The sequence below is a fragment of the Erinaceus europaeus genome, chromosome 8 (genome assembly GCF_950295315.1).
Source record: "Erinaceus europaeus chromosome 8, mEriEur2.1, whole genome shotgun sequence".
Lineage (NCBI taxonomy): Eukaryota > Metazoa > Chordata > Mammalia > Eulipotyphla > Erinaceidae > Erinaceus > Erinaceus europaeus.
In genome coordinates, this window is record NC_080169.1 from 5,761,464 (window position 1) to 5,784,649 (window position 23,186).

At 37.0% G+C, this 23,186-nt stretch overlaps 1 protein-coding gene across 1 annotated transcript in view; it reads right to left on the reverse strand.

Annotated features, from left to right (window-relative positions):
• POU6F2 (POU class 6 homeobox 2) overlaps positions 1 to 23,186 on the reverse strand; it is a 591,094-nt gene that overhangs the window by 434,533 nt on the left and 133,375 nt on the right. The gene's annotated exons all lie outside the window — the stretch shown is intronic.

Here is a 23,186-nt window from a genome sequence, read left to right on the forward strand (position 1 = left end):
TAAAAAAATGTAGAATTTATTTAATTTTAAAATAAAGCTTTGGAATGGATAATTTTCTTATAAACCACAATGATTACATGAAGTACCTCCAAACATACCAACTTTCTTTTACCATCTCATCCTTCTTCAGAATGTCTAGTGGTAGACATAAAGGCTCAGGAATGGTTTATTATAACTGAAATTTCTGTCTGTTATTACCAAAGAGAAATGTATCGAACTTAATATGTTGGGTTTGGGAAATCTATTTTCATTTGCTATAACCAGTGGCCTGTCATATCATGGACATAGTGGATTTTCAGAGTATATCTTCCATCTGCCCCTGACACCCAAAGATGAGACTTCCTTTATTTTTTCCCTTAATTTTATAGAGTAAATACCAGCTTTCCAAAATATAAACTAAATTTTTAAGTCTCTAGGAGAAATATGAAGGTGATAAAAGAAAAAGCAAACTTTACTAGAGCTAAGCACAGAAGTATCTAGAAGATATTAAGCCACATTCACAAAATGGAATAGTATTTATTTCCCACTTAAGCATGGCCTCAAGTGAACTCAGGTGTGTGTGTGTGTGTGTGTGTGTGTGTGTGTGTGTGTCCACTTCTAGGCCTCTGGAGATATTTCAATGTCTTACAGCACAGTACTGGACTTGCATGTCTTGGAGTCCAGGTTCTATACTCAGAACCTCCAGATGCCACAGCTGAACAGTGCTCTGGTCTCTTTCTCTTATAAAAATAAATAATAAATCTCTTTTGTTTAAGAAAGAAAGAAAAAGAAAGAATGAAAGTGAGGAAGAAAGAATGAGAGGGAGAAAGAAAGAAAAAGTGGTGATTTTTGAAGTGACACCCTATGTCTGAATCATCTTTTAAAAAAAGACATTATTTCCAAGTACATTTATTTATTTTATCAAAAAGAAAAAGAATAGAGAAAGAACATTGACAAATTAATTCCCCTTTTCATGAATGTGAGATAATATTAGTTACTTAGATCTAACAAATAGAAACTAGTATCTGGAGTAGGGCACCAAAGTAAAAGCCCCGGGGTGAGGGTGAGGGTGGATATTCGGCTTCGCAGGGCAGATGGTGGGGGGGGATGGGACATGGTCTTTTGGTGGTGGGAATGGTGTTAATGCACACTCCTATCAATTTATACTCATATAAATCACTATTTAATTAATATGAGAGGGGAAAAATTGATTGTATGTCTCAAACTCTTTAAAGCACAGTCTTTTTAATACATAAGCTGAGTCTTTGATATGTGGACTCAAAAGCCTAAATGAGGTAGAACAGAAGCAACCGATGGCACAGCTATATACAAATAATGTCAAAAGACATAAATTATGGTGATGATGGATATTACACTGCAAATCCTAACAAAAGGATTTTTCAAAGTTAACCCAATTACCAAATAATGTGATTATGACAATAACTATCTATTGTCTTCTTAAATCCTAAGACAGCAGGAACCTCACATTCCCACTATAGAGCCTATATTTACCTCAGTCCTGGAACCTTAGGGTGGGGCTCACTTTCCTGCATGCTTCTCTCAAATCATACCAAATAATATTGCATCCACCAATCCCAACCTATTCAACTCAACGAATACCACCTCAGCATGTTTCACTTCAGACTGTGTCCAGAGACGTCAGGTGTGGAATGACAACCCTTCAGCTTCATTACTCGGGTGAGACCTTTCCTTTCATAGTATTCTCTAATTCCATCCCAGGTGGTTCACTTCCTAACAATGTCCCTAAACCTAGATAGAGACCAGGTCCCCTGAGATACAGCATATGTCCACACATATCCATAAACTAGGGCAACATATATACCTGAAAGCAAAAGTACACAATAATCTGAAGTGAATCAGTATAAATTTCCTGATGAAATAGTATCTAATTAAACTTAGATACCCTCCTTACCTACTTCCTAGTACAGTTCTCTCACTCACTCCAAAGCTAACCTAAGCAAAGCAAGGACTGCAAAAGCTGAATAAGGGCAAGAGACTGGCAGACTTTACTGATGACTCTTTAGTCACTATCAGGCCACCCCGTCAGCTGGGGCTCTACTCGGAGAGTCCTGAGATTCCAAAACAGATATGATGGGCCTAGACCTTGAATAAATCCCTCTCTCCATTGTTACAGGTCATCTCTATCAGGAACAACAAAAAAAGACCCCTTTTTGGGCCCCCCACAGGACCTTGTCCTCAACTTGGATCAACAACAGTAGAGAATGTTCCATCCTCTGAAGGGAGGCTGGACAACATACTCTATGCTACACCTGAGGAAGATGGGTCCTGAAATTGGGGCAGCTTGGAATGTTCTTACTCATGACCACAGAATGTGAGCTCAGATCTACAGAGTTGCAGAGGTCACATAGGCTCCTGAGCTGAATATGGGCCCCAGATCACATCAAGTCGATGGGGTTTACAGTCAACAATATTTATACCCCTTTCCCATATTAGGGAGCCACTCTCTTCCCTGATGCAGCTTTCTGTCCGTTTTCCAGCCACAATATCACCTCCCCAGACAATAACTTGGGTCCACCTGCATATCAGATTTCAGACTCAGAGGAAAATAAAAAAAACTAGTATAGCCAAAGGCCCGTTGAAATATAACTAAAATATGCCTACTAGTTATCTACAAAATGGAGGATCCCCTCCCCAACACTTCATCTGCACTATCCCAGCCTTTAGGTTCATGATTGTTCAACAATTTGTTTGGTTTTGTATTTTAACTCTCTGTTCAGCCACCAGGTTCCAGATGCTAGCATGATGCCAGCCAGACTTCCCTGGACAGATGACCCCACCAATGTGTCCTGGAGCTCTGCTTGCCCAGAGCCCCACCTTCCTAGGGAAAGAGAGAGGCAGGCTGGGAGTATAGATCGACCAGTCAACACCCATGTTCAGCGGGGAAGCAATTACAGAAGCCAGACCTTCCACCTTCTGCATCCCACAATGACTTTGGGTCCACACTCTCAGAGGGATAAAGAATAGGAAAGCTATCAGGGGAGGCGACGGGATATGGAGTTCTGGTGGTGGGAACTGTGTGGATTTGTACCCCTCTTATCCTATGGTTTTGTTAATGTCTCCTTTTTTAAATAAATAAAAAGAATAAAATAGTAAAGGTAATGCCTTTGACTTCAAAGGTCATTAGAAAAATCTATATATCTGATTTTCTCCTCTCTGAAATACCTTACCTGTGCTCCACTACACACAACCCACCCATGCCTTCTATCCCTCCCCTCCTCCATCCAGTACATTTTGTTCCTGGAACTCAGGCATCATATTGTAAGGAAGCTCAGCTCACATAGAGGAGGACACACAGTTATTCCAGTCAAGAAGCCCAGATAAGGTCTCAGGTAATAGCATCAACTTCCATGTGTGAAGAAAAAAAAAAAAAGTGCCTTCAGAAGAAGATTCTATTTCTGGCTTAAACTGCTGACACCAAGTGGAAAAGAAATGTACTGACTCTACCAAGCCCTGCATAAGCGAAGACCTGTGACCAAAATAAACAGTGCCATTTTTTAAAGTACAAAGGTTTGGAGTGGATTGTTAAGTAGTTATAGACAAGAGGAATAACCATATAGTCCTGACTACAGTATTTTTACTTTAAACATTAGTAGAACCTTAAATGGATATTTGATAGAAGACACTGAAGTTGGTAATGGCCAAGCTAACTGGGTCTAAGGCTCAAGACGAAAATGTCAGGCAGTTGTAGAATTTTACTATGTGAAATCTCTCGAGCTTTCCAGTTTTGCTATTTCTGATAATGAATTTCAGTCTTTGCAGTTAGCACTCTGCGTGACTCTACCTTTTATCCTATCACAAAGGCCCAATTCTCTCATCACAGAAGGTAATTGAACATGCTTACTCATGGCTCTTTTGGCCAGTCTGTTTACCTAACCTGAGTTGTAAACTTGGAGAATGCTTTCTCTGTTCTAATTTTGATATAGACATTTAACAAAAAGTCCTGTCTAAATCTATCTCTGGATATTAACATACTAAAGCAAAAGTGAAACAGTTCTGAGTAAGATGAACCTAGCTTGACTTACTGCACCAACACAGAGAGAAAACCATGGTTTAGGGTGGCTCAGAGTCAAGTCAAACTGCAAATCAAATCCTCTGAAACAGTGAGACTTTTCCAGGAATCAAGATGGCGAAAACTAGTGGCAGTCTCTCATTGCACCAGCACAGACAAATGTTCTGTTTGTCAGTCCTTCAATAACTTGATTCAGTAATTACCTTCCCAGGAAAAAGCATTGCTTTGTTAACTTTGCATGACACAGACAATCTTTCTGTCCAGGTGCAGACAGTCTATATTATTTGATAATCCCATCAAGCTTTTGTACCCCAGTATAAAAGGAACAATTCACTAAGTATGTATACATTGTCTGCTCAATATCTACTACAAAATCTTACTTTTCAAATTAGCTCATATCCCCCTACTACTTGTTCCTGCAATAGCTACAACTTCTTAGAAAATCATTACTTATGGGTGGCCAAGATGGCAAAATGGTTATGCAAAGAGACTCTCATGCCTGAGGTTTCAAAGTCCCAGGTTCAACCCCCAGTCCCACAATAAGCCTATAAGCCAAAGCTGAGCAGTGCTCTAGTAAAAAGAATGAATGAATGAATGAATGAATGAATGAATGAATGAATGAATGAATGAATGAGAGAAAGAGAAAAGGAAAAAGAATAGGAGTCGGGCGGTGGCGCAGTGGGTTAAGCGCACGTGGCGCAAAGCGCAGGGACCGGCGTAAGGATCCCGGTTCGAGCCCCCCGGCTCCCCACCTGCAGGGGAGTCGCTTCACAGGCGGTGAAGCAGGTCTGCAGGTGTCTATCTTTCTCTCCCCTCTCTCTGTCTTCCCCTCCTCTCTCCATTTCTCTCTGTCCTATCCAACAACAAAGCAACGTCAACAATGGCAATAATAACCGCAACGAGGCTGCAACAACTAGGGCAACAAAAAGGGGGGAAAATGGCCTCCAGGAGCGGTGGATTCATGGTGCAGGCACCGAGCCCAGCCATAACCCTGGAGGGGGAAAAAAAAAAAAAAAAAGGAAAGGAAAAAGAAAAGAAAAAAGAAAATCATTACTTAATTTGAGTCCTCTACCATCTATGAAGTTCACGAAAATGGGGACTACTCTTGTCTAATTCATCACTGTATTTTCAGCGCCTGGTACAATGCCTGATATAGAGGTATCAATAAATATTTGTTGACTATGTAAATAGATATGCTTTGACCTCTGTTTAGTTATTCATTTTGTTCTCTCTCTTGCACTCTCTCACACACACACATACTTACTTTAGTTCAATAATAGGCTCCTGTGGGTAGAGTCGACTTGCCCTTAATACTCAGTAAGTATTTCCCAAATGATGACTAGAAGCGTCTAATTCAGAAGAGGTCAATTAAAAAAACATTTATCTGGCGCATGTAAGATCTTTGATTTGTTCTCTAGGGACTCCCTACTCAGAAAAAGAGGCAAACAAAGGTGAAAGTCATTCTGAGAGTAGGCAGGCACTGGAAATGGCTTCCTATGAGTAAAGAACAGTTAGCAGGAGGGAAAAACAAGACTCATGGTGATACGGGACATGGTGAAGCTTGAGCAAAATATTTTAAACACAAAATGGGAGGTAACTGCGCATGGAGACACACTCAATAAGTGTTTCAGAATAACTCAATTTCACAATAAGCTCACTATAAGCAATGAATGGACCTTTTTATAAATTCATTATAGGTACCTTAGAGAACAAGTCAAGATTTTTAAATGGTTGTTTGCACCTGACCCTACCACTTCATAGAAAGGAAGTGATATTATCCAGCAATGTGCTGCTATGAAGGTTTGATAGATTTTTATATGAAAGAATAATATCTGATAGGAAAAAATGAAGAGTCTAAGGATTAACAGAACAATAAAAGATTTTTTTTTACCCCAAAGAATAGTATGAAATTACTGCCATTTAGAGGAAGCCTGATTGTGAGAAAATATATTTTAATATTTAAATGAGGAAAATAAGTTATGAATTCCTAGATAGCTAAGCTTGTTGAAGAGTTTAAAGATTTTAGAGCTGGGTGGTAGCCCATCTGGTTAAACACACACATTACAGTATGCAAGGACCCAGGTTCAAGCCCCTGGTCCCCACCAGCAGGGGGAAAGCTTCAAGAGTGGTGAAGCAGGCCTGCAGGTCTCTCTCTCTCTCTCTCTCTCTCTCTCTCTCTCACCCCCTCTCTCAATTTCTGGCTGTCTCTATCCAATGAAACAATAAACAAAGATAGTAAAAAAATTTTTTTAAAGAGTTTAAAGATTTTGAAGGTATTGAGGAAGGAAAGTTTTTTAAATACCATGAAATGAAAAATCAGTTTAGAAAGCATCCCTAAAAATTAGGGTGAATCAGAAGTGATTAAGAACGCACGTAACTTTGACAAAAATCTTTTAAAAATGAACATTTAGCTGTAGAATGTAGCGCCTGATGAAAGTCTATTCTGCAGAGTAACTAGGAGGAAGCAGTATGGAAAACACACATCAGAGCTGAGCTGACTGAGAGCTCAGTAAAGATCTCTGCACGCAATCTACTGCACAGTGTAAAGAAGGGGAGCACGGAGCACCATGTTAGGCGCACCTAGTAGAAAGAACCTGTTCAGAGATCCTTGTTGGAGCCCCAGGCTCCTTGCCTTCACTGTCGTCGCTTAATGAGCTATTAAGCAGATCTTCAGGAGTCTCTTTGTCTCTCTTCCTCTCTATCTCCCCCTACACTCTCAGGTTCTCTCTGTCCTATCCAATATTAAAAAAAAAAAAAAGAAAGAAAAATGGCCACCAAGAGCAGTGGATTCTAGTGCTAGCACCTAGCTCCAATAATAACGCTGGAGGTAAAAAAAAAAAAAAGGGGGGGGGCGACTTTCTTTTCCTTTTATATGATATAAAGCTCTTTATAAGGCCCAGGACTGTGTTATTTTTCTCAATATTATTATTTTCTTGCTATACAATGTCATAGTCAAGTACAGACATCTAAGTTTGATTAGCCAGTGTCATAATCACAACCACAGAAAGAGGAGCAGTGAGATGTAAAACATTCACAGAGTAAAACATCTTATACATTCAATACTTAGTGAATCACAAACCTCAAGTGACACGTTATATCAGGGGGGTGGCTGTTGCCACTGCGTGAGATCTGGCTCATTCTGAGAGGTTGCACAGGCTCCTGTGCTACATGTGAATAGGCATGGGCTCTAGGTCCAATCAATCGGGTTAGCAGTCATTGGTATTTATATACTTTCTTCATATTGGGGACCTAATTTTTAAAAATTTTTATTTATCAGATGGGGAGCTATTCTTTCCACTAATCCAGCTTTCTAATTCTATTTTCAACTCTGACACCATCTTCACAGACAATACTTTTAGTCCATTTTCATGTTAGCTGTTGGGCTCAGGAAAAAATTACTGAAGTCATGGGCCCCTAGGAGCACACCTGAAATAGATGCCATAGCTTGTTCCCATCTGAAGACTCCTAGGTCCGCCTGCTTTAGTCTTCCCGTAGCTTGTTCCCATCTGAAGACTCCTAGGTCCGCCTGCTCTAGTCTTCCCATAGCTTGTTCCCATCTGAAGATTCCTAGGTCCACCTGCTCTAGTCTTCCCATAGCTTGTTCCCATCTGAAGACTCCTAGGTCCGCCTGCTCTAGTCTTCCCTTTGGGTTCCTGTTTATTAAACAATTTGTCCTGCTTTATATCTTACCTCCTTTTAGTCACCCACTTGCAGATGCTACTATGATGCTATTCTGGATTCCCTGGGCAGATGACCTCACCCATGTGTCCTTCTTAAAGTCTCACCTCTCCAGAGTCCTACCCCCCTAGGAAAAGATAGAAACAGGCTTGGTGGGAGGGGAGGGGGAGTCAACCTGCCAACACACACACACCCATGTCCAGTGGAGAAGCAATTCCAGAAGCCAGACCGCCCACCTTCTGCTCCCCATAAAGGATTTTGTTCCATATACCCAGAGAAATAAAGAATAGGGATGTTTCCAATGGAGGGGATGGGACACAGAACTCTGGTGGTGGGAACTGTATGGAATTGTACCCCTGTTATCTTACAACTATGCTAATTATTATTAAATCACTAATAATTTTTTTTTAATTCTCTCTGAGACATAGCTGACACACCTTGCAGAAGCACACCCCAGGGGCAGGCTGCCCTCAGAGTACCCAGCTGAATCATGAATTAGAGAAGTGTTTGCTGATGCTCACAGGAAACTGGTTTCTTCTCACTTCTCAACATCATCTTTAAAATCTCCATCTTAAATGAATTATGTACTAAGTTGTTTTAATATAGAGAAGTAACTTCCTCCTACTATCTGCTCACCACCTCCATTCCACTACATGGGCTTCAAGGTCAAGATAAGAAATTATTGTCCCAGCTAGAACCTGCTTGTATTGGTAAGACTGATTCTCTTCCTTAAAGGACTTTGGGGAAAAAAACCAGTGACTAAGTATACTTGAAGAAAGAAGAGGTGCTATCCCCAGAACTTTTATTTGGTCAAGGAATCCTTGAGGATTGAGACTTACTTAGAGAGTAACATCACTACTTTTAAGGCCTCAGGATTTTCATTGATGGTTTTTGATGTACTGTTAAAAATTAAACAGATTTGTTTCAAATTGACAAATTACTTTTCCAACTTTTAGTCAACTCTCTGTGGATGGTACTGAGTACTGCTTGCATTCTTTTTTTAAAAAATTATTTATAAAATTTATTTTAAAAATTTATTTATAAAACACTGACAAGATCATATGTTAATAGAGGTACAATTCCACACAATTCCCACCACCAGAACTCCCTATCCCATCCCCTCCCCTGATAGCTTTCCTATTCTTTATCCCTCTAGGAGTATGGACCCAAGGTCATTGTGGGATGCAGAAGGTGGAAGGTCTGGCTTCTGTAATTGCTTCCCTGCTGAATATGGGCATTGACTGGTCAATCCATACTCCCAGCCTGTCTCTCTCTTTCCCTAGTGGGGCAGGGCTCTGGGGAAGCGGAGCTCCAGGACACATTGGCAGGGCTGTCTATCCAGGGAAGTCTGGTTGGCATCATGGTAGCATCTGGAAGCTGGTGGCTGAAAGAAGAGTTAATATATAAACCCGAACAAATTTTTGACTAGTCATGAACCTAAAGGCTGTAATATTGCAGGTGAAGGTTTGGGGTCTCCGTTTTGGAAATAGCTAGCAGGTCTATTTTAGGTATATTCTAAGGGGGCCATGACTTAACTAGTTTTTGCCTGAGCCTGACATCTGATATGCAGGTGGACCTAAGTTATTGTCTGGGGAAATGATGTCGTGGCTGGAAAAGGGGCTATAGAAAGCTGGATCAGGGAAGAGAGTAGCTCCCAAATATGGGAAAGCTGGATCAGGGAAGAGAGTAGCTCCCAAATACAGGAAAGGTGTATAAATATTGCATTTTAAATGCTCACTAGGTATCTCAGCTTGTCACCTCTTTCTCAATCTCAAGATTGCCCTAATGAGAAAATGCCATCAACATTTATCCTTCTTCTTCTTCTAGCGTTTGCCATCAACATTTATTTAAAGATAAGAACACTGAGAGTTCATGCTTGTCATGTAGTAATTGCCCTAATGAGAAAATGCCATCAACATTTATCCTTCTTCTTCTTCTAGCGTTTGCCATCAACATTTATTTAAAGATAAGAACACTGAGAGTTCATGCTTGTCATGTAGCAAGAGCCAGGTTCAAATCCTAAGTGCCTGATCCAGCATCTGGATCAACCACATGAGATTATAGTACAAATACGAATCATGAAAGGAAGTGGAAGCACAGAGAAAAAAAGATAAATCTAGTCTAGTCTCCCTTTGGATGAGACTAATAAACACTTTTTTAAAAGTAGAATTTGTGTTTTGAGAAAAAATAAAGTACGATGAAAATACTAAAAACGTAATTTGTCCCAAATCACTTAATAATATTTTAATTTTCCACAATATTCTGAGAGGGTAGGGGGTAGGGGGTGGGGGAGGAGGGTTCGTTTTTCTCAGGTGTTTGTGTTTATGACCAATACAATTAAATAAAGGTATGATTTTTAAAGATTAAGACCTGCCCGAAGAGTCACAAGAAATGATGAAGAAAATAACACGAGGGAGGAGTGGCTGTGTTTTACTCATTTTTGCATCCAGGTGGTATGAGCTCAACTAGGTGATCAATTATATAAGTCATATTCTCTACCAGTTCCTCTGAACATAGCACAACTCCTGCCCCAGAGCAGGCACTCACAAATATTTATGGAGAGGATAAATTCACAGCTGAATGTTAAATGCACATGCTGTGTAGTGCAGACCTATATAATAAACCAGATCACGTGTGGGTATAGATGTCATCTCTATTGTACCGGACATTATAACTGATGCACTGCTCACATGCATATACACATATTCCCTATTTTTTAGTATATGAAAATAACACAAAAATCAAAAAGTCAATTTTAAAATGCTTCACAGCAAAGAAGAAAATATGAGAAATGGCAACCTAGAGAACTGATGAAAATTTCCAGAAAACGTAATTTCAAAGATTCAATATAAAAATGATCCCAGGATGTTGTGGTTTGCTTGTCATCAGCTGTTTTCTTTTAAGAAGAAAGACTGGTTCTTCTCACTTTTGTACATGTGCCATCCCGTAAACACCAATGACAAATGCATGTACATATGACGCGGTTACATACGTGCGCCTGTGACTGCCAGAAGGCAAGAAGGAAACGGGATGGATTTTTAAGAGAGAATACTAATGATTTTGAAATGCCTTTTACTCTTTAGTACTCTTTTTGGAAAAGGCCATATATACTAAGAATGGGACCAAAATGACAAATATGACGGCACTGTAATTCCTAGGAGCGCAAAATATTAGAAACTTGGTAACCATTATAAAATAGCATCGTAATAGCATTTATATTGAAAATGTCATCATGCTTCATCTATATATAAATATATAGAATCAATTTTTTTAATAATTTTTAATTTCAATTTTAATTTTATTTATTCCCTTTTGTTGCCCTTGTTGTTTTATTGTTGTAGTTATTATTGTTGTTGTCGTCGTTGTTGGATAGGACAGAGAGAAATGGAGAGAGGAGGGGAAGACAGAGAGGAGGAGAGAAAGATAGACACCTGCAGACCTGCTTCACCGCCTGTGAAGCGACTCCCCTGCAGGTGGGGAGCCGGGGTTCGAACCGGGATCCTTATGCCGGGTCCTTGTGCTTGGAATCAATTTTTAAAGTATTTAAAATAATATATGTATATATATTCCCTCAGATAGGCACAATTGTGTTATTTGGCCCTTGTATTGCAGGAAATATTTCAATATATTAATCTCAAATATAGTTAAGCTGAAAGCTTTGAATTAGTTTTATGTTCACTTGTTAAATGTTCAAATATGGCCACATTAAATTAAACAATTTAGTCTTTCAGTTATCTATCTTTAAATTTTAAGTCATCTTTCTTTTCTAGACTGCAAAAGTGTATTACCAAATAAACTGACAAAACATCTCAGCAACTAACATAAACGTGCAATTTTAATGCCTCCTAATCACACAAATCAATATGAGATTTTGGTGCTTGTGCATGACCTTCTTCAAATTATCCCCCCATTTTGGCTGAATCAGAACAAGTGTGGGCTATTTGATGAAAAACCCTAAGTGTGTGAAATAAGAGCCCTCGCCTCTTCTGCCAGATTCCTCTTGACAGAAAGATGATAGAAGCATCACATCCCTGGGAGAGTAAATGCAAACTGACAAGAGATGAGCCTTTAGATGTTGAATATAATCTTGAATTGTGCTTGAAGTGTCTTATTATCTTGTCTTTTGATGTCTGAAGGGCTGGCTCATTGTTAGAAAAAGGAAAACCCTCACGCATCTTTGCCATCTTTAAAAATTGTTTGGCCTTTAACAACTGCTTTTCCAACTAATGTCCATTTCTCCTGACAATAAATATGGCAGGTCGTCAGCAAGTGACAAACAATTTACATGCCACACTCTTTGAGGCTTTGAGAGCTCATGTGAAACTGTATTTTTAAAAGCCCACAGAAATTATCAGTATTACAAATGTTAAAAAGATGTGCTGTATACCTTGGGGCGGAATTATTCTTTTTGTGTATCTCCTGCTATTTCTAGTTTTATACCTTACTAGCACCACATTCCAAATCTAAGTCCTCTATTATTGACAAAATTAGCCAGAGAAATAACAAACCAAATAGCAATCAAGTATGATAGATTTCATGAGAGAAAGTCTACGCACATTATAATATTCAGAACAATGTATAAGCAGAATCCTATCTTTCAGCAGGCTATCAAAATTAACACTGGACTTTTTGCATTTTGCTTCTTATATTTATGCATTTTGCTTCTTGTATTTATGCATTTTGCTTCTTATATCATTTTCACGTCTCAACCGTCCTTTTGGCTACCTCTCTTCCCACTGTTTCTATCTATTATTTGTGTTGTGGTTTTTGTTATAGCTTAAAACTTTAATGAAGTCCCCAGTCAATCGGGTTCCTTATCAGCTAAATCACAGTCATACTTGTTTCGCGTCACCCAGCCAGATTTAGTGAAAGCTTTCAAGATCTTTTCTCAGACCTCCGTCACTCTAAGAAATCATAAGAATTCTCAGAAGGGTCATAAACGGGTACACGGTTCAGGTTATTGGATCATTATAAAAACATACTGATACACCACAGCTGACAAGATGGAGAGCTACCATTCTTGGCCAGTGCAACCATCTCAGTGCCCTCAGCAACTTCCAATGTGACCTGCTCTTGATATTTTTTTAAGCAGGTGGCTGTACATTTTTTATTATTGTCAACAAACTCTGAAATGATTACTCAGAAATAAATATAAACACAGAATCTGTTGGAAATGCAGAGATTCCAAATGAAATCAAAGAGACAGGCCAGACCTAACATTCTATACAATTTCTTAGGTGATGTTAAAAACTAAAACCTGTGCCAATCTTAGGAACCAGAATAAAATCCACCAGCCAATAGCTAAAACACTAATGTCTATTTCTTCCCTACATCTTCCAAAATAAAAGAAACCTACTGGAGAGAAATGAATTTTTACAAAAAGCAACTCACCCCACATATTTCTTCCTCATCTCTATACTTTTAAATTAAGAGAAATGTGATTTTTCCCTTAGATTGTATGCTTTCTTCTACCTTCCATTGTTTTTGACAAAAAAAAGTCAGCCTAAAATAATACTTTTTATGCATTTAAACTGTTGCAAATGTTTGTATTTTTAAATCTCATTTCTTAATTTCACTTAGTAATAATTTTCTCATGCAATAGGTAGCCCCAAACCATAAAATTATATAAATAAACTTTGCCATGTTGCCATTTAAAAAAAAAAGTTAACACATATGTGGTCATCAAGAATTGTAAGAGGAGATTAATGATACCATATTATCTTAATTGCAAATATTAAAATTATAATATTTTTATTGCCTATCAACTCCTCATTCTACCTTGATATGAATCATGTCAATGTATACGTAGGCACACGAACTCCTTCTCAGAAAGCATAACAAACATTATTCCAGAAGCTACTATGATTCTATCATGACATCCCTGGGCAGATAACCTCACTAATGTGTTCTGGAACCTCACCTCTCCAGAGCCCTATCCCACTAGGCAAAGATAGAAGCAGGCTGGGGAGGATGGATCATCCTGTCATTGTTCGTGTCCAGTGGAAAAGCAATGACAGAAGCCACAACCCCCACCTTCTGCACCCCATAAAGAATTTTTATTCATACTTGCAGAGGGGCAAATGACAGAAGTAAAGCAGGGGACCCTGCACCAGGACTGGAAGTATTTGCCACCAGGAAACTTCTTCTCATTAATGAAAGGGAAGCAAAGCTAGAGAAAACCAGAGGAAACCACTGTTTCGCGTATTTGAGAGAGAAGAGGAAAAAACAAAAGACACCAGAAAGTAGTAGTGGGTGTGGGTGTGACCTAGAAAGGAATTAAAGGCAAGACCATTGAAAAAAAAAATTGGAAAAAATAGAGAGAGAGCTAGATAAGAAATATCTGTTTAGGGACATAGAACTCTGGTGGTGGGAACCATACGGAATTATACCCCTATTATCTAACAAATTTATAAATCAATAAAAATCATTATATATATATATATATTTGCTACATGTGTACAGGCCAACATTGAGATTACGAATATTAAAATTCCAAGGATCTTCCTTGGTCTGGGGCAAGTTTTGTATTACTTATTCATTCATTCATTCATTCATTCATTCATTTTTTAAATTTTTAAAAATATTTATTTATTTGTTTATTTTCCCTTTTGTTGCCCTTGTTTAACATTGTTATGGTTATTATTATTATTGTTATTGATGTCGTTGTAGTTGGATAGGTCAGAGAGAAATGGGGAGAGGAGTGGAAGACAGAGACGGGGAAAGAAAGACAGACACCTGCAGGCCTGCTTCACCGCCTGTGAAGCGACTCCCCTGCAGGTGGGGAGTCGGGGCTCAAACAGAGATCCTTAATGCAGGTCCTTGTGCTTTGCGCCACCTGCGCTTAACCCGCTGCGCCACCACCACCGGACTCCCCATTCATTCATTTTTAAATAGAAACAGAGAAGGCAATGAGGCAGAGAGAGAGAGAGAGAGTGAAAGAGACCGCTGCTCTGAAGCTTCCTTCAGTGTGGTGGGCGGCCAGACTTGGACCTCGGTAGTGCACACGGTAAAGCAGAATACCATCCAAGTGGACTATTTTGTCAACCCAAGTCTTGTATGCTCAAATATATATAGTCCTTATAAATTAAACTGTGTGGTAACCTTCAAACCTCTATATCAAATTACACAGCAGCATTTTGAGTAATCCTCTTGTCTCCTCTACCCAGTGTAAAGAAGCTTCAAAGAGGATGATAGCTCAACTTTGCCTGAAGCAATAGTACAACATGACAAGTTGCTGTTTACTAGTACAGGATTAATTTCAGTAAGTCCACCTACAAACCACATTTTAGTATATGTAGGTATAGAAGTATGCTAAAGTCATGTATGGATATCTTTAAAAATCTTCTTATCAACTAGACTTTATGATCTAACGATAAAATAGACATACTGCAAATGTAGCAAGATGATTTCAAGCATTCCACGGATATACAGAAAATAAGGAGAATGGGATATGATAAACATGTTTTACACGGATATACAGAAAATAAGGAGAATGGGATATGATAAACATGTTTTACACGGATATACAGAAAATACGGAGAATGGGATATGACAAACATGTTTTACACGGATATACAGAAAATACGGAGAATGGGATATGACAAACATGTTTTACACGGATATACAGAAAATACGGAGAATGGGATATGATAAACATGTTTTACATGGGTGTCATTATATTTATACTCATGGACTCTAAAAATTTGGAGAAACGCAAATAATACATAAAAGTGATGAGAAAGTGAAAAATTTGCATAGTTGTTTTAAAATAATGTAATAATATTATTTTTTTAGATAAGGGCTTCTTGACTTTCACAGTTATAATTACTATTGGGTATATCTTCATTAACAAGATGAAATTAAAGTAGCAAAAGGAATTTGGCAGGAACATCAGTATAGAAGAAACTGATTATTTTACAGAAAAAAAATAGTAGAAAAATGCTAATATCAAAAAAGGTAAAAAACAGGAGAAATACAGTCATTAAATTGCTAACTCACTTCACATTGGCCATTATTGTTACATTTTAAGTATTCTAAAAATACCTTAAAACCATATCTTGTTACTAGGCTAAATTAAGATCTTTTCTTTCTTTTTTTTTTATTAAGAGTACTTTTAACCATGTTAATTAATGTAGGTTTTATTATAGAGTATCATCTTTCAAGTGGACTTTATTATAGCAAAAACTTTTAAGCATGTTTTTTTTGTGCAGTGATAGTGCTTAATTTCTTTAGCTATAATAATTTTCTTCATATGTTCAAAAGGTTTTGATAGTTGTGCAGTTGAGTGATAAAAGTGACTTTGACTTTATCAGTTATATCATTATAACTGGATAATATTTTAATTAAAATAAAATAGCATAGTCTTACCACATATAAGACTTTATTAAAAGAAATGTCAAAGGGAAGTCTTGATAGCAGAATCTTTTTTTTCAATTGTCAAGTACACTATACACAGTCACATAGCAAACTGTATTTTTACACATAGCTAATTATTATTTAAAAAGAATTAGCTGGAGCAATGTATTTTGATTGCATAGTTTTGAAAAATGGTCTCTGAGGGTTGACAAAATAGCTATATTGCAGAGTTTCTCAGGGTCAAAGCCTGCCCCCAAGGCCTTGGAGAAAGCTTAGAAGCTATAGTTTATTTTCCTCTCACTCTCTTGTCTATCCATCTGTCTCTCTCTCTCTGAAAAAAACTCAGCCCAAAGAGATGAAGTCTAGAGACAACAAAACAAAAATGATCTCTCTGAATATCTACAACAAATTTAAAAATTTCCATTTCTCTGAAAAATGACAAACTTTCTTTAACCAAAAGAGACTTGGTGTTATCATTCTTACCTCTGTATTCACTCTGGAAAGATTATCTCATTTTTGATGTTTCTCAATAGTGTGACAACACAGAATAAAGACACCCATAAATTCAGCCACCATCTCATATTTTTATGAAATGTGTCTTTGAGAAGCAGCAAGTGGAAGTTTATATGTTTAAATTTTCATTAAGTCAATGTGGCTTAGTAAAGAGAAATCATCAGAAGCCCTGAGATTACAAAGGTCCAAATACTCCTTTAGGAATTTATTTTAACATAAATATTGCTTGAAGGTTTTCTGAAAAAAAAAAAAAATTCACTGTGGACAATTTCAGAACCTCATTTGTAGACTCTTTGGCGACTAGAAATTAGTGTATGTAGTTTTGAATAAAAACATACAAGCAACAACAACAACAACAAGAACCTCATTCAAGCTCAGACCATGCAAAGGTAGTCAACTATAAAATAAAATAAAATAAAATAAAATAAAATAAAATAAAATAAAGTATTGAACTATGACCATTTATTTTTCTCTGAAAGGAAGCAAATTTAGAAGGATTAGCATTCAAAAGAAATGGCATCCATGAAAGGCAAGCTGAACAAAACAACAAGGAAGTGCACAGCTGAAGAAGACAAGAAAATTCCAAAAGTCATGTTAGATAGTAAAGAGACAGCTATGAACAGGGCCATGAACAGGAGAATAGCAACTGTTACCATGAGCTCTTTCTAGCTACCTCTGCCTTTGGATATTTTTTTAAAAATTTATTAACCTGACAGCAGGAAACTTTACACAGATTGCCCCCTGACAGGGCACCAGTTTGGTATAAACACTTTCTGTTTCTTTAGCATAAGAAAATCAAGAAATATATTAAGTGGAGCCAGCATATTTGGGCAAATACAACTGCTTCTCTTGACAGTCTTGGCTCCCAAAGAAAGCTGGAATAATCGGAACTGCTCCTTCTTCTCTTCTTCCTTCACATCTACTCTCTTTTTAATGTGTGAATGTCTGATGTATTATTAATAACCAAACATAAACCAGCAAGGTTGCCAATCAAAGGTGGTACCAGCTTCTCACAAATTATCTGTTTACTGTCTAATAACAAGCAAGGTCCACTTGAAACAGACCCTTTAGTCTCATTTTATAAGTGGGAGAAAATTTTATTTGGTCAGTTCTTGAAAAGAATAATGCTGACTCTATAATTAAACCTGACAACTGGAAAAAAAAAAAAAAAGAAAGAAAGAAAAGAAAAGAAATTGAAAGGTGAATCTGGGGAGCTGAATCTGAAAGTTTTGTCTATTAATTATGACATAAAGTGGGCTGGGAAAACTACACAAACACTATAACGCCAGGTATCTTAAATCAGAAACAATCAAAACATTAACAGGACAAAGGGGATCACTTAAAGGGGCAATGGTTCAGATGAATAAAATTTCTAATACTTTTGTTTTATTTCTAATTGCTTGGAGGTTCGCTTCACAAGAACAACAAAAAATGCAAACATGGTAGCAGTCAAAATAGCAACAGGAATAAATGTAAAGACCACCTCACCTTTACCATGAGCTGTCACCATGTAGTACCATCCTCAGTCAGACACTACAATACTGAACTTCCCTTTTGTAATAGCGGTTTACGCTGAGCATCCCCAGACATGTCAGAGACAGAAAAGAAATGCACTAAGAATGTCCACATTGAGTCCTTATCATACAGAAACTTTGAAAAATACAGAAGCATGATACATATGTTTAAGTAAACATATTTCTCTAGAGAATTTTGTCATATAATGTGTAGTTCCCTCCATTAAATTAGAACATAGCTCTATGGAGAAATGCAGTGAAAAGTTTGAATCTGTACCATTTTTATATGGGTTTATTTTTACTTTGAAGTTTACACATTGATGCTGTTTAAGGTGGAAATATTTATTAAAGGAGCATTAAAATAGATTTTGTTTAAGCACACAGTTTCTAATTGGATTTCTTTAAATATTTATTTAAACACAGTTCTTCACCTGATTTTTAAAAGAAATACTTCACTGGATTTTCTTAAATGCAAAGAAATGTATTTAAATGTGCATTTCCCACATCTAAATCAGAAAACAGCACAAAGGTTTACTTGAGTATTAAGCAACTAGAGATTTCTGACAAATAACTTATCATGCATTCCATTTTTTTTTACACAAAATGGGTTCCCACCAGCTTCTTTTAATAATTGCTTTTGTATAGAATCTATTACTTAAATTACTTAGGTGACTTAAAATATGTTGTTTCAGGAGTTTGCTGGCAAAACACAGTTAATATGGTCAAACATGGTATGAATTTTCAGTTGATATATAGAAACTTAGAAAATCTAGAAGCATGATACATATTTTAAGTAAACATATTTCTCTAGAGAATTTTGTCATGTGCCAGCTAATTTTCTCTTGAGCTTAAGTTCTATGTACCAAATACTGGTCTTGGAATTTAATAACTGACATTAATAAAAATATCTGACACTGAAAGCTTGAGTTATTTAAATGAAAAAGTAGTAAGAGAGTGATGCAATTATGAAGGGGTCCACTAAGGCAGAGGCAAGAAACAACATCACCACATAGGACAGTTCCCATAATGCCCTAGCAATGACCTAATCAACCTACAGAGACCACTATCTCAAGGGGTGATAATTTAGTCTCTTATCCTTTTGTCATTGAAAACTCCCTCTCCAACATACATTCTAATCAGCTCAAACTGAATAGCAATTAAAAAAAAAAAACCTATACTACATAGTTTTACAAGAAAGATAATACAAAGGAAAGGCAAGAAGAAACTCTACAGATAGTATATTTTTAGCAAGGAAGAATCACTGACCCAACTTTCAACCCTTTTCTAATAGTTCACAGACAAAGGATGTTGAAAACACCCACTTCCACAAGTATCGCTGCATGCAATTTCTTTTAACCTGGAAAAACACAGTATCATAAAGGAAAACCAACCATCAACTTCTGTTTGAGGCACAACGTTTACAGATGGTTTTTCTGTTTACATTTCGGCTTCAGACTTTAATATGTATGTGGGACAACTTTGAAGCAAGCCATAGACACTAACCCAGTCACCCAAGGAAGTTATGACTTGAAGAAAAGAAAGTAGGAGGTTTCAATTGAAACAATAAAACTATTCCCAGGAGGAAAATTGTCAATAAATACCCTTCAAGTATATATATATATATATATATGGTGATATATATATATTATATATATTTCTCATATATATATGTATATATATATATATGAGAAAATACTTAGATTATCTTTTTTATGCTGTCTCATGTCTTTGGCTAAAGCTGCATAAAAAAACTTCAGTGCATATATTTTTTTCCAGTGATGTATATCATCTTTATCCTTTCTGTAGCCATCTTTCTGACCACATTGTTGATACAACCATTTGAATTTTAGCATCCAACTCAACTGAATGTGAAACATTGAATTCTTGATGGGGATAACTAAAAATGAAGCACCACATTGACACAAGTCCTATAAATGTCACTGGAGAAACACAGCAACTTCTTTCCTTTGAGATTGCTTACTAAAGGCCAGTTCTATGAATGCTTTCAAGTATGTACATCACAAGTTATATATAAAATGTCCTGTGTGGCATCACTCATTTGCTCTTGCAGCCGAGATACCATGAGACACTGCCAGATTCTCTGATAATATAACCCCTCAACATCCAGTCTGTTCGCTTCCATCCCATTTCCTATGTCTCAAAGCTTAACAGAATAATACACTCATAGACTGGGAAAGGAGATGGTTATGCTACAGGATTTACAGGAATAAATAATGCACCACTGAATGCTATCACAGAGAACTACTTAACCACATGTTTCTCAGTGAAATGTGGATTCATCTCTCCTAAGTGTACTTTGGTTTCCACTACTGTTCAACTTAAGCAAAATGCTACCTCTGATGTAATTACTTTATAAACACAAGGACCCTTTTCTGAACTCTTTTACTTAGGTTAACATTGGGTTTCTCCTTCCGGTATTGTGAGCTACTCAGGACACTGAAACCTTCTGCACGGTACGTCTGTCTCCCTTTGGATGCAGTTAAATGCAGAGGTGTAATTTACGAAAAGACATAAAAGGTCCAGTGTTTCCTAGAATTTCCTTTGTTTATCCATAGAGGGCATCAGTATTCGCCTTTCCTCTGTAATTTTGGGCTGAAGATGCCATACTGTGAGAGACACAGACTTGTCCTCTGGATACTAATTTGGATGAGTTGAGGCCTGGAAGGAGAAAGAAGCTCCAAAGAAATCCCTGTCTATTGAAATTTTAGGCACTGTAAGAAACTGAGTTTTCTGTCTTATCTTGTTGTTTAATTCCTCATCATGGAAGTAAGCACATCAAGTCGAGCATTTGTCTTAATCTGATCCTTTCATTACAGAAGACAGTTTTCAATAATGCAATGTGCATGTTAGAAGAATAATGTCTGAGAGAGCATATTAGTTGAGTGATACACTTGAATGCTCTTAACTATTCAGAAAGAACATACTTGTTCATTTCCAAATAAAAAGCAAAGTGAAAATACATATAAAAACCAAAAACTTGAACATATTCACGTCAAGTAATGACCCATTCAATCATCAGATATTGTTGCCCAAGTAGCTAAAAATTCTGAGACAGAATTATTCTATAAAGTCTAAGTTAATTACATAAGCCATGATTCCTAAACTTAAGCCCAAGTAACATGAAAAAGTGAGAGCTAAAGAAAACTTTAAAAAGCACTGAGGTACTTCCTTTCCACATTGTCCCCCCCCACCCCGCCCTCACTTTCTCTCAAGTTGTCTCCACTCTTTCTCTCAAGTTGTCTCCACTCTTTCTCTCAAGTTTTCAAAACTATTCACCTCTCTTTTTTTTTTTAACCCAACAGACAAATATGCACACTGTGCATGGAGGGGAAAAACACTCTAGGAAACAAATAAATGAAGTGAATAAATAAGAAGTAATAAATATAAGGTGCAGATTTTAATGGGTTCTCCAACAAAATCAGGAGTTGAGAACTACAAAGAAAAGAAGAGGACTTTCTACAACCTACTATAAATTTTCAAACAAGCTATGATTTTTAGTTTACCAGTAATGATATCACTTGAGATTTATATTTTCAGTGAAAATGCAATCAAATTTCCCCAATTCTTTCGAATTTTCAGATATAGTTCCCAACACGTGCAAATCAATAGGATGTGAACTTGTAAATCTGTGACTGCTGGTAACATTACAAAAACCTAGATACATTTGAGAACTTGAGTTAATTATCTCCCCACTGGCTTATTAAAAAAATTAATTCAACAAATAATTGGAATTCAACAAAATTCATTTCTCACTTTTAAATGCATGCACAATTAAGGAACAAATAATTCATCACCAGCAGGCACATTGACTTCACAATTGATTGCTTTTTAAAAGTTAAAACTCTTAGTATTAGCCTACACAACATTAAAGAACTTGGAACATGATTTTTGTCTTCCTATAATTTCTCAGTTTTTGCTGACTTCTCTCACTACGCCTATAAAGTGAGATGAGTGCTTTGAGATATAAAAGAGAGATAAAAACTAGGACCTAAATAAAATATTTCTTTAGAATCAAATGCTAAAATCTTTATCTCTAGTTTTGGAAGTATTAATGTCAGAGTTTCACTGTTGCTTTTTGAATAAGAGATAATGTGGAAAAAATTCTTGAAACATATCTCTTCTACTACTAGATATGACACAGTAGCAGCAGAAATTACAAATCAGAATTTTTCAGTGATAACCCTCTCATACTTGATTGTGTGAACATTTCAAATCAGAGAAATCTTCTTTGATGAGCCTAACCTTGCCGATGCCAAATTATCAAAGCCACTTTCTCTCTACAGGTTAAAAAAATAAAATTTATTTTTAAATTAAATGAATGGTTTTCTTAAGGAAGCAGTCTGTTCTGCCCTGTAGTTTTTCTTTGATGTTCAGGCATATGACTTATTATTATTATCATTATTATTATTATAACACCACAAACCAAGCAGTACTCTGCCTGGGGTGCGTGTGTGTATGTGTGTATTAACACGTTAGTATATACAGATCTAACTAAGCATACAAGCGCTTGAAAATAATTAAAACAACTGTTTCAGAAGCTACTGTTCTGAAACTCTAATGTCACTCTGTCCCATAAGTGCTTCTCCAGCAGAGACATCTACCACCATCCATCACTCGCTCACACTCCTAAACAATCGCTCCGTTTCTGATTAGAGATCACAGTTGCATGAGTTGGCTAACAGAGTGTCATCTGTTTGACTGACAGATGTCTCTGCTAGAGCGGCACTCTGCTTGTTCTTGTTTTGTTTAGGAAAGAAATATTCCTGAAAGGTCCTGAGAAGCTAGCACATTTAAGAGGAAGCTAAAACATTTGTGAAAAGGGGACGGAGAAAAGGGAGGGTGCAAACACCTGCTTTTCTTTCCTCGCTGTAAAAGAAGAGATATTCATTCTAATTGCGATGACAAAATGTGATTTCTTTTTGCACAATTCCCTCGGTCACCTCTGTTTACCTGGCACAAGAACGACCGGTATTGATATTTTTCAGTTCCCCTCTCGCGTCTTTTGAGAACAGATAATAACTCTTCACTCTCCTTCTCCTTAACAAAAGGCGGCAAAGCAACCCGAAACCAAGTCG